The sequence below is a fragment of the Onthophagus taurus genome, chromosome 3 (assembly GCF_036711975.1).
Source record: "Onthophagus taurus isolate NC chromosome 3, IU_Otau_3.0, whole genome shotgun sequence".
Lineage (NCBI taxonomy): Eukaryota > Metazoa > Arthropoda > Insecta > Coleoptera > Scarabaeidae > Onthophagus > Onthophagus taurus.
In genome coordinates, this window is record NC_091968.1 from 28008737 (window position 1) to 28028318 (window position 19582).

General features: G+C 33.9%; 1 protein-coding gene across 4 annotated transcripts in view; it reads right to left on the bottom strand.

The window, feature by feature from the left end:
- The window catches only part of LOC111428761 (transducin-like enhancer protein 4), a 200846-nt gene that overhangs the window by 83177 nt on the left and 98087 nt on the right, over positions 1-19582 (bottom strand). The gene's annotated exons all lie outside the window — the stretch shown is intronic.

The window sequence follows — 19582 nt, forward strand, 5'->3', positions numbered from 1 at the left end:
TGACGCATCTAATAGTAAAAGTGCAAGAGAGCAATATTGCTAAGAATAAAATTTGCTACAACTTTTGTTCTAAAAGTTATTTTATAACATGCTCCATTTCCAGAGTGTTGCCATTAAGTACTTGCAAAAGCAACAAATTCATCCAAATTTCATATTTTCGTATTTTTCTCAATATTGACGCATCTAATAGTAAAAGTGCAAGAGAACAATATTGTTAAGAATAAAATTTGCAACAACTTTTGTTCTAAAAGTTTTTTTATAACATGCTCTGTTTCACAAGTGGTACCATTAAGTACTTGCAAAAGCAACGAATTCATCCAAATTTCATATTTTTGTATTTTTCTCGATATTGACGCATCTAATAGTAAAAGTGCAAGAGAGCAATATTGTTAAGAATAAAATTTGCTACAACTTTTGTTCTAAAAGTTTTTTTTATAACACGCTCTGTTTCCCGAGTGGTACCATTAAGTACTTGCAAAAGCAACGAATTCATCCAAATTTCATATTTTCGTATTTTTTTCGATATTGACGCATCTAATAGTAAAAGTGCAAGAGAGCAATATTGTTAAGAATAAAATTTGCAACAACTTTTGTTCTAAAAGTTTTTTTATAACATGCTCTGTCTCCCGAGTGGTATCATTAAGTACTTGCAAAAGCAACAGATTCATCCAATTTTCATATTTTCGTATATTTCTCGATATTGACGCATCTAATAGTAAAAGTGCAAGAGAGCAATATTGTTAAGAATAAAATTTGCTACAACTTTTGTTTTAAAAGTTTTTTTATAACATGCTCTGTTTTCCGAGTGGTACCATTAAGTATTTGCAAAAGCAATAAATTCATCAAATTTTCATATTTTCGTATTTTTCCCGATATTGACGCATCTAATAGTAAAAATGCAAAAGAGCAATATTGTTAAGAATAAAATTTGCTACAACTTTTGTTCTAAAAGTTTTTTTGTAACATGCTCTGTTTCCCAAGTGGTATCATTAAGTACTTGTAAAAACAACAAATTCATCCAATTTTCATATTTTCGTATTTTTCTCGATATTGGCGCATCTAATAGTAAAAGTGCAAGAGAGCAATATTGTTAAGAATAAAATTTGCTACAACTTTTGTTCTAAAAGTTTTTTTATAACATGCTCTGTTTTCCGAGTGGTACCATTAAGTATTTGCAAAAGCAATAAATTTATCAAATTTTCATATTTTCGTATTTTTCCCGATATTGACGCATCTAATAGTAAAAGTGCAAAAGAGCAATATTGTTAAGAATAAAATTTGCTACAACTTTTGTTCTAAAAGTTTTTTTGTAACATGCTCTGTTTCCCAAGTGGTATCATTAAGTACTTGTAAAAACAACAAATTCATCCAATTTTCATATTTTCGTATTTTTCTCGATATTGACGCATCTAATAGTAAAAGTACAAGAGAGCAATATTGCCAAAAATTAAATTTGCCACAACTTTTGTTCTAAAAGTTTTTTTATAACACGCTCTGTTTTCCGAGTGGTACCATTAAGTACTTGCAAAAACAACAAATTCATCCCATTTTCAAATTTTCGTAGTTTTCTCGATATTGACGCATCTAATAGTAAAAGTACAAGAGGGTAATATTGTTAAGAATAAAATTTGCTACAACTTTTGTTCTAAAAAAGAGTAGCTAGCAATTGCTCGAAACCTTACTTTTTGTCCGTATTTATTCCTCTGCTATTTGTTGCTATTGTCTAAAGACCATCTCAGCAACTTAATACACAGTGTGTTAATTAATTATCCCGAATTCATCATAGCAAGTATGCAACCAATATCGCGATTTGCGTATTGCAATACCAATACTGTGATATTGGTTGCATACTTGCAATGATGACGTCGGTTACGATAATTAATACACACTGTATTTTTTAATATAAGTTAATAAATGAATTGTTGAGATAATAAAAGAAGAATATTTTTGTTATACTCTATTGATTTTTTGCTTTCGATTTTGGTAGAAGGGGCGTTTTCGCTGACTGATGTTTGTTACCCGTGATCCCGAAGCAAACAACATGTTTCCTCGGTGTTTGTTTTTCCGGTTCGTCGGATGGAGTTTCGTAACCCCTCAAAACGAGGAGACTGCAAAGACCGCATTTTGTGCAAACTCCGAGCTTAATTGGGTTAGGAAAAAAAACTCGTCCGAATTGGTAAAGGGTGCGCAAATATGGTCATATTTAACCGGATTAGAATCCTTACATTTATCGTGTTATCGCCGAATAAAAACCGTTTACATCGAAATAAATACTATGAATAGATCGTAAATCGGTAACGGTATTTTTTTATTTTTAAGGCGGTTGTAAAATCGCGTCCATAACAATTTCCTGGTACCGTAAAGTCCCCGGTATCTGTTTTCTAATAAAAAGAGAATATATCGTCGCCTATTTCAGGTTCGAGATAAAGCCGAAAAATGCGTTCGATTTTTCGTGTTATTAGTGTAGTAAAAAAGATACGGTTTTTGTTGTTCCGATTTATAATTGGACCGCGTTATACATCTCTTAACTAAGCGACATTTTATCGTTTTTAGAGATTTTCATGCTGTCTGGTAGGTAAAGGTGAAACAACTTGAATCAACTTTAATTTTATTATTATTTTCGTAATCTTCATAAAATAACCTTTAAAGTGAGTCTAATTTGACGCATTTATCTCAAAAAACAAAAAAGTTCGAACTTTCAACTTTTAATTTTGACATATTTGTCAAGTTCATAAAAAATCCTTTGAAATGAGTCCAAACTCGACATATTTATCTTTAATATTAATGGAAATACAATCACTTCCGGTTTGAAACGTCAACGTCAATTTTGACGTATTTGGCATCTTCATTAAAAAACCTTTAAAATGAGTCCAAAGATGACGCATTTATCTCAAAAAACAAAAAAGTTAGAATAAAAAACATTAAACCCGAAGTTAGCAACAATGAAGATAGCAATTTAATTTTTAAATATTAATACCAACCTTAATTTTTAATTTTTTTTTTATTATATTTTTGTTTTTATGACAAATATTAAGACATTATATAAAAATTAAGAAAATGTCAAAATGACATTGACATTTCAAACCGGAAGTTATTTATATCGCGAGTAATATTGGAATTAAACGTATCATGTTTGGACTCATTTTAAAGGATTTTTCACGACGATTACAAATATGTCAAAATTGACGTTGACATTCTTAACCGGAAGTTGACCATAACTTCATAAATATTGAAGATAAATGTGTCGTGTTTGTACTCATTTTAAAGGATTTTTAATAAAGATTACAAATATGTCAAAATTGAGGTTGACATTTTAAACCTGAAGTTAGTTATCATATAATAGACAAATGTATAACTTCATGGTGTTCTTTCATGATGTATTTTTTATTAAAAAAACCTTTAAAATGAGTCCAAACATGACGCACTTATCTCAAAAAACAAAAAAGTTTGAATAAAAAACATTAAACTCGAAGTTAGCAACAATGAAGATAGCAATTTAATTTTTAAATATTAATACCAACCTTAATTTTTTTTATTTTTTTTATTTTATTTTTTTTTTTATTATATTTTTTTTTTTTGTCATAGATATGAAGACATTTTATAAAAATTAAGAAAATGTCAAAATGACATTGACATTTCAAACCGGAAGTTGCTTATATCCCGGGTAATATTGGAATTAAACGTATCATGTTTGGACTCATTTTAAAGGATTTTTAATGAAGATTACAATTATGTCAAAACTGAGGTTGACATTTTAAACCTGAAGTTAGTTATCATATAATAGACAAATGGATAACTTCATGGTGTTCTTTCATGATGTAATTTAATTTTTAAATATTAGTACCAACCTTAATTTTTAATTTTTCTTTTATTATATTTTTGTTTTTGTGACAAACATTAAGACATTTTATAAAAATTAAAAATATGTCAAAATGACATTGACATTTCAAACCGGAAGTTGCTTATATCTCGAGTAATATTAGAATTAAACATATCATGTTTGGATTCATTTTAAAGGATTTTTCACGACGATTACAAATATGTCAAAATTGACGTTGACATTCTTAACCGGAAGTTGACCATAACTTCATAAATATTGAAGATAAATGTGTCGTGTTTGTACTCATTTTAAAGGATTTTTAATAAAGATTACAAATATGTCAAAATTGAGGTTGACATTTTAAACCTGAAATTAGTTATCATATAATAGACAAATGTATAACTTCATGGTGTTCTTTCATGATGTATTTTTTATTAAAAAAACCTTTAAAATGAGTCCAAACATGACGCACTTATCTCAAAAAACAAAAAAGTTAGAATAAAAACCATTAAACACGAAGTTAGCAACAATGAAGATAGCAATTTAATTTTTAAATATTAATACCAACCTTAATTTTTTATTTATTTTTTTTATTTTATTTTTTTTTTATTATATTTTTTGTTTTTGTCATAGATATGAAGACATTTTATAAAAATTAAGAAAATGTCAAAATTGACGTTGACATTCTTAACCGGAAGTTGACCATAACTTCATAAATATTGAAGATAAATATGTCGTGTTTGTACTCATTTTAAAGGATTTTTAATGAAGATTACAAATATGCCAAAATATCATACAATAGAAGTTTTATAACTGAAGTTAATCTAGTGTTAGTTACTTTTCCGCACTTTCTTTTTATTTTTAACGTATTTTTTGGGCCATTTCACATTGCTTAGAAAAAATCGTCGATTTTTAAGCCACATGATGATTCTTGAATTTTTCCCAAGTTTCTTAATATTTCTTTTGTTAAAAAAGAGCGTTCTTAGATTTTAAACTTTAATTTTGTAAATTAGTAACTAATAATCTGATTTCGACATTGATATGTGATCTTTTTTAACAAAATAAAAAGAAACTTGTTTGTAAAATGGATAAGATGAGAGATATTAATCCATTTGTAGAGTTTTTGAAGATGGCCAAGGGCCGAAACTGATCAATTTTCAATAGTTTGAGCCAGTCTACTCTGAGAAGTCTTATATTTTTAGAGTATTTTCTCAAAATTATTCATTTGTCGCTTAGTCAAGTGATGTATAACGCGGTCCAATTATATTTACACATAGATATCCAGCACCTACATCTCGTTTCCTAACATGATGGTATCACGTTCTCGTGGACCGTGTTTAACCCATTAATGTACGATCTATTACAAGGGGCCCATATAATCACGAACCAATTTGTATGTTAATTCGTTGGCGCGCGCGATCAGATGGTGCCGTAGCGGACGGTTCGATCCTGTTCGACAAGCCACGACTAGTCAAGAGGAACATACATAGAGCGAGAGGGAGAGAAGTATGGAATACGTGTGCGTCCATGTCCGACGTCTAAAAGCGAAGATCCATGCGGACGATACGACGAGGAACGAGGAAGGTTAATTTATGGATGCGACGCTCCGTGCTTCCTACATTGCGTTATAATGAGACCGCCTCGTTAAATGGGCCGTTAAATTTCGACGGAGGCGCCTCCAAAATTGGTCGAAACAGCTGTTGATACGGTTAATGTAGAGTTTATTTGGAACATTGATATAAAAATAAATTGATTTAATGGTTATTATTGATCGTTTCGTCCACCGCGGTTAATAAACTCTTCGGGTGAGTGAAGTGGTAAATCACAATTGCAAATTCGATGGCTTCGTCGACCGCACGAGTGTCCAAGCGCGAAATTAATACGATACACGTAGATTTCCGTCCCTGCGAATCCAAGATTCATAGATCCGACATCGAAATTGCATTTGGCACGACCGATACGGATGATTGGAACGAACGGTTTAATACCACTGTCTGCGGTTAATCATATATGACACGCGATGTCCATCCGACGCGACGCTTCCATAAAAAAAAATTATCAATTAAAAATAATGAAGTTTAAGTAACTCGCCGATTTTATACGGCCGCGATAAAATTCGCGCTTAGATATGAAGTGATGGGGGAAAAAGGGGGAATATCAAAAATAAACGGGCCGCATAAACGGGCGATATGACAAAAAAGGCACTCGCCCCGGGTTTATAGGACGCTGTAAAACGGTCTGGCCCTGAGCTCGGCGTATTTATGGGCGCGAGCGAATCGTAAAACGGCGGTGAATGGGGGGAATTTACGTGAACAATGGGCATAAATCCGATATAACGATTATCGGGACGGTATAAAATACGCCCGGATTGACGGGGAGCGGGGGGAACAATGCAGATGTTCAACGGAGATTGGGTCGACTATTAATATTTTTTGGGATAATACGACACGTTTACTCCCAAACACAATAAACAACTACTTTTGTTACTATATGTACGTTACTATAGATAAATGACAAAATTGTTTTTGTAACTCCTATAATAACAGCATTCCTTTATCTACGTTATATGATTCACTATGCAACTTGTTGTACGTAGCTTAATGTCCGTTATACTGATTTCAATCCAACAAGACCATCTTCAGGTTAGGTTGAAATCATTATTAAAGTAACGGTTGCTTCAATTCCCTCTCTTTTTTCTCTGTTATTCAACACAAGGAATGACAGGTAAAACTAGAACTAACACTAGACCTAGAACTAGAATCATTCGGGTTTAGCCGTCTTGAGAGACGTGCGGCTAAACCCAAATGTTTCTAGTTCTAAGTCCAGTGTTAGTTCTAGTTTTAATTCTTGTGTAACGCTGGACTATTGTATATTTTTAATGAACTAAAAGTGGAAGAACTAGAAACATTCGGGTATAGCCGTACGTCTCTTAAGAAGGCCACAAGTAGTAAAATAACGACATTCATCAAATTTTCATATTTTCGTATTTTTCTTGATATTGACGCATGTAAACGCAAAAGTGCAAGAGAGCAATATTGTTAAGAATAAAATTTGCAATAACTATTGTTCCAAAAGTTTTTTTATAACATGCTCCGTTTCCAGAATGTTACCATTAAGTACTTGCAAAAGCAACAAATTCATCCAATTTTCATATTTTCGTATTTTTCTCGATATTGACGCATCTAAAAGTAAAAGTGCAAGAAAGCAATATTGCTAAGAATAAAATTTGCAACAACTTTTGTTCTAAAAGTTTTTTTATAACATGCTCCGTTTCCAGAATGTTACCATTAAGTACTTGCAAAAGCAACAAATTCATCCAATTTTCATATTTTCGTATTTTTCTCGATATTGACGCATCTAAAAGTAAAAGTGCAAGAAAGCAATATTGCTAAGAATAAAATTTGCAACAACTTTTGTTCTAAAAGTTTTTTTATAACATGCTCCGTTTCCAGAATGTTACCATTAAGTACTTGCAAAAGCAACAAATTCATCCAATTTTCATATTTTCGTATTTTTCTCAATATTGACGCCCCTAATAGTAAAAGTGGAAGAGAGCAATATTGCTAAGAATAAAATTTGCAACAACTTTTGTTCTAAAAGTTTTTTTATAACATGCTCCGTTTCTAGAATGTTACCATTAAGTACTTGCAAAAGCAACAAATTCATCCAATTTTCATATTTTCGCATTTTTCTCGATATTGACGCCTCTAATAGTAAAAGCACAAGAAAGCAATATTGCTAAGAATAAAATTTGCAACAACTTTTGTTCTAAAAGTTTTTTTATAACATGCTCCGTTTCCAGAATGTTACCATTAAGTACTTGCAAAAGCAACAAGTTTATCAAATTTTCATATTTTCGTATTTTTCTCAATATTGACGCCTCTAATAGTATGAGTGCAAGAAAGCAATATTGCTAAGAATGAAATTTGCAACAACTTTTGTTCCAAAAGTTTTTTAATAACATCCTCCGTTTCCAGAATGTTACCATTAAGTACTTGCAAAAGCAACAAATTTATCCCATTTTCATATTTTCGCATTTTTCTCGATATTGATGCCTCTAATAGTAAAAGCACAAGAAAGCAATATTGCTAAGAATAAAATTTGCAACAACATTTGTTCTAAAAGTTTTTTTATAACATGCTCCGTTTCCAGAATGTTACCATTAAGTACTTGCAAAAGCAACAAATTCATCCAATTTTCATATTTTCGTATTTTTCTCGATATTGACGCATCTAAAAGTAAAAGTGCAAGAGAGCAATATTGCTAAGAATAAAATTTGCAACAACTTTTGTTCTAAAAGTTTTTTTATAACATGCTCCATTTCCAGAATGTTACCATTAAGTACTTGCAAAAGCAACAAATTCATCCAATTTTCATATTTTCGCATTTTTCTTGATATTGACGCCTCTAATAGTAAAAGCACAAGAAAGCAATATTGCTAAGAATAAAATTTGCAACAATTTTTGTTCTAAAAGTTTTTTTATAACATGCTCCGTTTCCAGAATGTTACCATTAAGTACTTGCAAAAGCAACAAATTCATCCAATTTTCATATTTTCGTATTTTTCTCGATATTGACGCATTTAATAGTAAAAGTGCAAGAGAGCAATATTGCTAAGAATAAAATTTGCAACAACTTTTGTTCTAAAAGTTTTTTTATAACATGCTCCGTTTCCAGAATGTTACCATTAAGTACTTGTAAAAGCAACAAATTCATCCAATTTTCATATTTTCGTATTTCTCTCGATATTGACGCCTCTAATAGTAAAAATGCAAGAGAGCAATATTGTTAAGAATAAAATTTGCAATAACTATTCTTCCAAAAGTTTTTTTATAACTCTATTTTCCAAGTGTTACCATTAATACCTTAAAAAAGCAACAAATTGAAGCACTAGAACTAACACTAGACTGTGTTAGTGATATCAGTGTTAGTGGAGCCATTTGTAATGCGTATCATTTTCTCCCTTTTTAATAACAAATTCTCAATACACATTATCTAGATTAACCAAATTTTTTTTCGGGTTTATTTAACGTCTTAAAACTTGAAAATGAATGCAAATTTCCGAGTTTTTGACCTCGGAATGTCGTCGTCTCGTTTCGAGGGGGTAAACATCGAAAATAAAATAAACACGAAGGGTAGAAGCCGAATCGTAAACATGCCGCCGGTGCAAAGGGATTTTTTCTCAAAGAGTAAAAAAGAAACCGAGAGTCCCGCATTTACAAGGCGGTTAAAAAATAAAATCTTTGTTTATAAATTATTTATAAATACACGTTAGAATTTTCAGCTGATGTAGAGGGTGATAAAATACATGACCAACCCCATCAAGCTCCGGTGTTTGAGGTCCGGGGGAGTCGTCGTTCCGTCGTGTATTTGCGTGTGCAACATGAAGGGTGTGTTAATTGCCCGGCGGGCACAGCGCAAACAGACCGAAAAGGGGAGGGTTCGGGGGTGGTTGTGGGGTGTGAGGTGGCGGCATTTTAGCAGTCACGCTCTCTCACATTTGTATATGTAAGCGTAATGTTTCGAGCCGAGCGAGAAGGGGTTGTAAAGTTTCGGTCCGTGTGTTTTACTTAAACAAACCCGGGAAGGGTCGAAATGGGGTGAGTTACCCCACCCTCAACGTACACATAATCGTGGAATATCCATACTGAAAGCGCGCACGGTTACGAGTGTGTGTTAGGGATTGAATGCGGAAATATGTATAAGGAAAGGGAGGCTTGATATGAAATGTATGAAATGGGAGGTAACTTTGAAGGGTGTTGTTTGGAAACTGGAAGTGTTTGCGGAGGGAATATTTCGGTATGGTTTATCGCGCAATTATAATAGGGGTTGTTTATTTTAATGATTTAATAACATTAACGCTTATAATCTCTAAAAAAATCTTCTTACTTGTTGGGAAGATTTAAAGCTGGCCTTGTGACCCTTAAAGTAGACGTAACCCAGGTTCACTTGCTGGGTAATTGAGCTCGGTTACTGCTTACGAGGGTGGTGTTTCCCTTGTTCGTAAGCTGGTCGATCTTTCGAGAACTCGATTCGATGCCCTTCCCCGGTGCCCTTTCGTGTATTTGCCCTTTCGGGGTCGTTATCGTGACTGAGTTGCGGTAACATTTATTCTTTTCCGACTTTATTAACACCCTCTTAGTTCGCCAACTCGTAAATAAAAATAAAACGAAATAATCGAATTTCCAGAGTTATTTCCGCTTCGCTTACCGCAAGTAGAGAATAAGGGGTGTATAGCACAAAAGGAACTCAACCCCCCAATTCAGTTCCGGCTTTCATATCTTTTAACCTTCCGGAAAGCGCACCAAACCACCATCGTATCTCACCCCTTCTTAATCCTTAGGCATTCAGAAAGCCTTTTATTCAACACAATGCAGAAGTTTGGTTGCTCAACCTGGTTCATAGCAGGTACATGGAATATGTCTCTTAAAATATTATTGATAAATCTTAATTTTCAATAAATTAAACTTTAATCCTTCTTTTATAAGTGATTTCTTTCTCAAATTAAAACTGAGACGAACATTCGGATTTAGCCGCATGTCTCTTAAGACGGCTAAACCCGAATGATTCTTGTTCTAGGTCTTGTGTTAGTTCTACTGATAGTGCTAGTGTCAAATTATAACTCCCGTGCGATATTGACGCATGTAAGAGCAAAAGTGCAAGAGAGCAATATTGTTAAGAATAAAATTTGCTACAACTTTTGTTCTAAAAGTTTTTGTATAACATGCTCCGTTTCCCGAGTGGTACCATTAAGTACTTGCAAAAGCAACAAATTCATCCAATTTTCATATTTTCTTAGCTTCCTCAATATTGACGTATCTAAAAGTAAAAGTGCAAGAGAGCAATATTGTTAAGAATAAAATTTGCCACAACTTTTGTTCTAAAAGTTTTTTTATAACATGCTCCGTTTCCCGAGTGCTACCATTAAGTACTTGAAAAAGCTACAAATTCATTGAATTTTCATATTTTCGTATTTTTCTCGATATTGGTGCATCTAATAGTAAAAGTGCAAGAGAGCAATATTGCTAAGAATTAAATTTCCTACAACTTTAGTTTCAAAAGTTTTTTTATGACATGCTCCGTTTCCCGAGTGTTACCATTAAGTACTTGCAAGAGCAACATATTCATCCAATTTTCATATTTTCGCATTTTTCTCGATATTGACGCCCCTAATAGTAAAAGTGCAAGAGAGCAATATTGCTAAGAATAAAATTTGCCACAACTTTTGTTCTAAAAGTTTTTTTATAACATGCTCCGTTTCTAGAATGTTACCATTAAGTACTTGCAAAAGCAACAAATTCATCCAATTTTCATATTTTCGCATTTTTCTCGATATTGACGCCTCTAATAGTAAAAGCACAAGAAAGCAATATTGCTAAGAATAAAATTTGCAACAATTTTTGTTCTAAAAGTTTTTTTATAACATGCTCCGTTTCCAAAATGTTACCATTATGTACTTGCAAGAGCAACATATTCATCCAATTTTCATATTTTCACATTTTTCTTGATATTGACGCATCCAATAGTAAAAGTGTAAGAGAGCAATATTGTTAAGAATAAAATTTGCTACAACTTTTGTTCTAAAAGTTTTTTTATAACGTACTCAGTTTCCAAAGTATTACCATTAAGTACTTGCAAAAGCAACAAATTCATTCAATTTTCATATTTTCGTATTTTTGTCGATATTGACGCATCTAATAGTAAAAGTGCAAGAGAGCAATATTGCTAAGAATTAAATTTGCCACAACTTTTGTTCTAAAAGTTTTTTTATAATATGCTCCGTGTCCCGAGTGGTACCATTAAGTTCTTGTAAAAGCAACAAATTCATCCAATTTTCATATTTTCGTATTTTTCTCGATATTGACGCATCCAATAGTAAAAGTGCAAGAGAGCAATATTGTTAAGAATAAAATTTCCTACAACTTTAGTTTCAAAAGCTTTTTTATAACATGCTCCGTTTCCAGAGTGTTACCATGAAGTACTTGCAAAAGCAACAAATTCATCGAATTTTCATATTTTCGTATTTTTCTCGATATTGACGCGTCTAATGGTAAAACTGCAAGAGAGCAATATTATTAAGAATAAAATTTGCAATAACTTTTGTTCTAAAAGTTTTTTTATAATATGCTCCGTTTCTCGAGTGTTATCATTAAGTACTTGCAAAAGCAACAAATTCATCCAATTTTCATATTTTCGTATTTTTCTCGATATTGACGCATTTAATAGTAAAAGTGCAAGACAGCAATATTGTTAAGAATAAAATTTGCTACAACTTTTGTTCTAAAAGTTTTTTTATAACATGCTCCGTTTCCCGAGTGTTACCATTAACAACTTGAAAAAAAACTTTCTAGTTCTAGGTCTAGTGTTAGTTCCAGTAATACTTCAATAAAAATATACAACGTAGTAATATCTTGTGCTAACTAGCGTGCAACTTTAGTCTTTCTTTTAATTAAAGCTGAAGATGGCCTTTTATTTCGAAACCGGTATAATATTAAATGCTTTTATATAAAAATTTTTAAGAAAGCTTCAAACAAAATATGTAATAACAATTTTGCATGCTCATCGGATATTTTATTCAATGACACCAATGCAGTTCTCGACAGTAAGTGGAAAACCAAGGCTTGAAGGGGTTGGGTTTGAAGGGAATTTGAGAAAAGCACCCGGGAAAAAGCTTGGGAAGTGATGCTGGTTTCCTATACCGTACGAAACTCGCCAATAACTTTATTATATATGTATGCGGCCGTCTATTCCAGGCAAGGCCCCCCGAGGGCGACGAGCTTCGACTCTCCCCCTAGCGAGAGGAAAAAGGGGGAAAACTCGGGTAATATCCCGCGGGAGTTATCCCGACAAATCCCTGCCAACTGCCTGCTCCCGTAGATCAATCGCCGATGGCGGACGAAATGAAATCCTGAGAAGCACAGGAACGGATCCAGAATTTTAAATAAATTCATGTCGAGAAAAAAAATCGATATTAATACACAAACTATTTATCATCACGACGAAAGGATCCTAAAACTTTCACAAAACAACTTTGTAAAAGTATCATTCCTTAAGCATTACTCGCCTGGCTGACTCCGGATCTTATAAAAGACGAAACGGGGGTGCCGGGTTATAAATGGGGGCTTCTGATTGATATCTACATTTTATTTACTTCGAGCGCAGACGTTCGTATCCCTTTGTGTCCCGGATTTGCAGATATCGCCCAGTTATAAGTGGGGAAACGAAATTTTCGACATAAAACTTGCGAATATTGATTATTAATCAAAATGAAATAATTAAAATTATTTATTATTTTTTATGTAGGGGGGTAGTTTTATAAGGGAGGTAATATAACATTAACAACGTCCGTTGGAACGTTGACGACGAATGGGACCATAAATCGGTTTATGGCGGGTCGAGTTCGCGATCTAAATTACACTCGGAAAGTAAAATTTTCCACCCCCTTTGACTACCTCCTTCGCCATCCGAGTTCGTTTTTACGACACGCGAACGCGCTAGTGAAAGAAATTGGTTGTAAACGGTGTTGGAAATGCGAATAGCTCTTCGACTAACCGACATTTAATTACATCCCCATCTGTTGGATCAAAAAAAAAATAGTCTCGTAACAATCACGGTTAAATGTAAACGATATTTAAGAGATCATCAGAAAAACATTTTTGATTTTTTCACACTAGTAGTAAATTTATACTTTTCTTGATAAACTGCCAAAGTAGGCCAACGTAACCCCGATTTACGGTAAAAGAGAGCAGTATAGCTAAGAATAAATAAATAGGAACATTGCTAAGTACAATAAAAATATAATAATATAAAACAAATAAAACTAGAACTAACACTAGACCTAGAACTAGAAAGTTTCGGATTTAGCCGTGCGTCTGAAGACCCGAATGATTCTAGTTGTAGGTCTTGTGTTAGTTCTAGTGATAGTGCTAATGTCAAACTAGAACTAACACAAGACTGGGAATTAGAAACTTTTATAAAATTTTTATATTTTCGTATTTTTCTTGATATTGACGCATGTAAGAGCAAAAGTGCAAGAGAGCAATATTGTTAAGAATAAAATTTGCTACAACTTTTGTTCTAAAAGTTTTTTTATAACATGCTCCGGTTCCAAAGTGTTACCATTAAGTACTTGCAAAAGCAACAAATTCGTCCAGTTTTGATATACTCGTATTTTTCTTGATATTGACGCATGTAAGAGCAAAAGTGCAAGAGAGCAATATTGTTAAGAATAAAATTTGCTACAACTTTTGTTCTAAAAGTTTTTTTATAACATGCTCCGTTTCCAAAGTGTTACCATTAAGTACTTGCAAAAGCAACAAATTCATCCAATTTTCATATTTTCGTATTTTTCTCTATATTGACGCATCTAATAGCAAAAGTGCAACAGAGCAATATTGTTAAGAATAAAATTTGCTACAACTTTTGTTCTAAAAGTTTTTTTATAACATGCTCTGTTTCCAAAGTGTTACCATTAAGTACTTGCAAAAGCAACAAATTCGTCCAGTTTTGATATACTCGTATTTTTCTTGATATTGACGCATGTAAGAGCAAAAGTGCAAGAGAGCAATATTGTTAAGAATAAAATTTGCTACAACTTTTGTTCTAAAAGTTTTTTTATAACATGCTCCGTTTCCAAAGTGTTACCATTAAGTACTTGCAAAAGCAACAAATTCGTCCAGTTTTGATATACTCGTATTTTTCTTGATATTGACGCATGTAAGAGCAAAAATGCAAGAGAGCAATATTGTTAAGAATAAAATTTGCTACAACTTTTGTTCTAAAAGTTTTTTTATAACATGCTCCGGTTCCAAAATGTTACCATTCAGTACTTTCAAGAGCAATAAATTCATCCAATTTTCATATTTTCGTATTTTCCTCGATATTGACGCATCTAATAGTAAAAGTGCAAGAGAGCAATATTGCTAAGAATAAAATTTGCTACAACTATTGCTCCAAAAGTTTTTTTGTAACATGCTTCGTTTCCCGAGTGTTACCATTAAGTACCTCTAACTTAAGTTCTTCATTAAGTAGTTCTAGTGATAGTTCTAGTTTTACTTCAATAAAAATATACAACGTAGTAATATCTTGTGCTAACTAAAGTGCAACTTTAATCCTTCTTTTATAAGTGATTTCTATCTCAAATTAAAGCTGAAGATGACCTTTTTTTCGAAACCGGTATAATATTAATTGCTCTTATATAAAAAATTGAGTGTGTGAAAGCTACGCTAATGAAAGAAATTGGTTGTAAACGGTGTTGGATCAAAAAAAAAAGTCTCGTAACAATCACGGTTAAATGTAAACGATATTTAAGAGATCATCAGAAAAACATTTTTGATTTTTTCACCCTAGTAGTAAACTTATACTTTTCTTATACTCCCTTAACGGAAAGTAAAGAGGGGGAGACCGCACTTGATCCGATAAAACCCGACAAACATATCAAGATTTTCCGGACGACGTGGTCCGCTTTTTGTGGTGTCGGACGTGACGAGACCGGATTTTCTCCCCAAAAAAAGAAAGGATAAAATGGGGGTGATATTATTTCCAACGTATCTTTCATCTCCTCGGATTACTTTCGCATTTTTTACGTTGTCATCCTAAGCCTTAATTTAAAAAAAATGATTTTAGTTGATAAACCACGTCGGTGCATGTTTTCATCATTGGTAATACCATGAGTAAACAGGGCGCCCGTTAGTTTTGTTAGTTTAGTCGGCAACTCAAATAATTTGTACGGGCCAATGGCGTGCGACCCCAAAAAGGAAAGGGGGAACCACTCTGTGTACATGTGTGTACAGAAGAAGCGTTCTCAGGGGGCGTCCGTTTGCACAGAAGGCACCATCCCCCCCTTTTTCCCCAGGACAAGTGTGAGCACGCCACCCAACTCTTATGTCAATATTTGACTCCATATACCCGAATGGACGGGTGCCATGTCTCGTAGTTTCTTATTTTCTACATAAGATAGTTGAAGTTAGAGTTAAAATAAAGTTTTTCAATATTGATGATGTTGTAGAATTGTGTGTGCCAACGTTGCAGAATGAACCTATTGTTTTGCAACTTAACCCGTGTACTTTAACCGTTTCGTTGTGTTATTATTACCCGACGAACATAAACAAGGATGTAAACGTTAATGGTCGTCGTCGTTATGTGGGCGTTGAAGTTGTTTTGCCAAATTTACCTTATTTCAATTTTATGTTTAGTACAATAAACTCGTAAAATAATGCATCAAAACTTAACGTTAAATGGGTTGCCTATATTAATTTTACAAAAAAATTTTCCGCGTCTTAATTACACAATCAACCTCCACCTTTAAAGTCTCCCCTTATAAACTCACCCCACCCTTAGTCTCCGTAACAAAAGCGACTAGAACTTGTAGGTTAACGCCACAGCGCCCTCTACAACCCCCCCGTTTTAACCGAGTTACCACCGCCCGCTCTTAATGCACCGAAATCGAGCCGGCTCTGGCGGGCGACTAATTAGCGAGCGTAAATCAGAGGCGGCGGTGGTGATAGTAGCGCCGGCGCGGTCGGCGCTCGAACTACATATGTTAATGTTAATACTGGCCGTGCGGGCGACCGCATTCAAGTGGTTATGGTGGTTGTGCCACCAATGAAAACCATTCAAATACTTTATATCAGTGATTCTCAAACTCTTTGGAATAACTATAAGCAATTCTTATGCAATACAACTTATGGTACCACTGGGATCAGTAGTGACCCCATATACAGTGTGTTAATTAATTATCGTACCCGACGTCATCATTGCAAGTATGCAACCAATATCACAGTATTAGTATTGCTCACTTTTTAAATTCTAAGGAGTCGTGCAAAGTATCTAATCCATCTTAATTACATGGAGTATGTTAGAAGAGCTAAAAGCAATATCCAATCTGACCCAAAGGTGTTTTGGGCTTTTACTAAGTCTAAGAAACATGCAGATGTCATTCCTTCTACGATGTCATGGAATGGAACTACTTCTTCAGTTTTTGTTGATCCTTCTCCAATCTTTGAGTTAGATGCAGTTTGACAAGATTGAGGTTGAGGAGGCCCTAATGGTCACCAGGGTTACTGACAGTATTGGTATTCCACATTCTTAGCAAATGTCTATTTTTGCATGTATAAGTTATAACCTCGAATATAAATAAATTTGGTGTGTTGATGGGTATAAATGCTCCTTTCCTAATATCTTCTTAATAATCCTACTCTGTAGTACCTACCTCCAATGGTTTTAAATGAGTATCGTATAGGTAACCTCCTGCCAAAATTGCATAGAGCAGCGTCGACTCTATCAAAAAATGATACAATGTCTTTAAGTGATAAGCATTGAGTATGGAGCTTAGATATTTGAATTTATACAGTAATATTCTCAAAGTTCTTAATATACTTTCAATGTGCCTGCCCCATGTCAAGTGACTATCAATTACCACTCCGAGGTTACGAAAACTATGTGTGGATTTTTTTAGATCTTTTAAATGCACCCTGAAGCGAAGAACAAGAGTCAAAATGTTAATTTTAATTATTTTTATTTTTTGTTGGTTATTTACTTTGATATATATGTATTTTTTTAAATACAAATTGCCTCAATTATTACTCAATTACCTCACCACTCTTCAACAAAGAGGGAAAATGGCATAGAGACACCGCGAATCCAGAAATTGGTGACATTGTATTGGTAAAACACAACATTGGCCATTGTGACGAATTTTCAAGTTCCATTCTTTCAATTCTAGTTCTATGTCTAGTGTTAGTATTAGTGGTAGTGTTAGCTCTAGCTCAGCGATTAGTTGTTATTCAGCGATTATTGTATATTTTTATTCAAATAAAACTAGAGCTAACACTAGATCTAGAAGTAGAAAGTTTTGATTTTAACCGTACGGCTCAGATTCACCTGAAGGTGACCTCAAGGTCATGGACAAAAAGGCTTGGAGACAAAAATTGAGGAATGTTAGAATCCGACAATAGGTTGTAAAGCCATTGGAGAAGAAGAAGATTGAATAGATAAGAAATTGATGATAAATCAAAAATTGAACATTTATTGGACACATTGAAAAGAAAGGGAATTGGAGCAATTGTTACTTTAATAATGATTCAAACCTAACCTGAAGATGGTCTTGATTGATTGAAATCAGTATAAAGGACATTAAGCTACGTACAGCAAGTTACGTAGTGTAGCATACAATGTAGGTAAAGGAATGCTGTTATCATGGGAGTTTCTTCATTGTCGTCTAGTGTTAGTACTAGTAACAGTGTTACGTAGCGGTAATTAGCAGTAGATAGTGCTAGGTTGTGTATTATTAGTGAACTAAAACTAGAACTAACACTAGACCTAGAACTAGAAAGTTTCGGGTTTAGCCGTGCGTCTTCAGACGCACGGCTAAACCCGAATATTTCTAATTCTAGGTCTAGTGTTAGTTCTAGTTTTACTTGTTATCTCTAGTGTAGAATAACAGAAGGAATTGAATAACAGAGAGAAAAGAAAGGGAATTGGAGCAATTGTTACTTTAATAATGATTCAAACCTAACCTGAAGATGGTCTTGATTGATTGAAATCAGTATAAAGGACATCAAGCTACGTAGAGCAAGTTACGTAGTGTAGCATACAATGTAGATAAAGGAATGCTGTTATCATGGGAGTTTCTTCATTGTCGTGTAGTGTTAGTACTAGTAACAGTGTTACTACGCTAGATAGTACTAGGTTGTGTATTATTAGTGAACTAAAACTAGAACTAACACTAGACCTAGAACTAGAAACATTCGGGTTTAGCCGCACGTCTCTCAAGACGGCTAAACCCGAATGATTCTAGTTCTAGGTTTAGTGTTAGTTCTAGTTTTACACTAGCACTATCACTAGAACTAACACAAGACCTAAAACTAAAATAATTCGGGTTTAGCCATCTTAAGAAACGTGCGGCTAAATCCGAATAATTCTAGTTCTCGGCATGTTTACGATTCGGCTTCCACCCTCAAGGTGGAAAAAAAAATTAGGTTAATCTAGATAATGTATATTGAGAATGTGTGATTAAAAAGGGAGAAAATGATACCTCTAACACCTGGTTGGGTTTTTCGTGTCAATGATATCTAGGGGAATATCACCCCTGGGTATAAAATAAAACAGGGTGAGTTTTATTGTAGGGGTGTAATACATTCAAAGGGATTGGTGTATTTTTTAATCGGGTTTTAAAAATGAAAGTTTTTTTTGAAAAAGGAGTAATGAAATATTAAGAATGTCAAACCGGGTGAACGTAATCGCTCTCGTCCCCTTTCAATTATTTAAAACCGTCCGGGGGCTTTGCGTACAATAGTGTCATTAGTCGAGACTGCTGAAGTAGAAGGGAAAAGTTACGGCCTACGGGGAGTAATCCCTTTGAATACATTACCAGGCTTAGAGACGACACGGGAATTTAGGGGGGGTGGCATGAAAAGTTGCCGCCAGGTGGCAGTGTAACGTGCTGGGGTTTCGCAGGGATTTTTAGAACATCCCTCTCGTACACTCGCGTAGGTAAACACGAAAATAATTCAGTAGGGGGTAAGACCCGGATAGCAAAAAGTTACTTTCTATCTCCGTTTCATCCCCTCTTTTATATATGCAAAGAAAAGAACAAAAACAACAACAACAAAGGGACGTCGAGTCGAGACTTGGTCGGTGGTACGCAATCTCTGTTATGCTAATCGACCCCTTCGTTAATACCCGGAGCACGTGCCTTCCGGACTTTCCATTCCGCCCCGACGTTATCATCCCCTTCATTAAAATTCACCCCAACGACGAGCT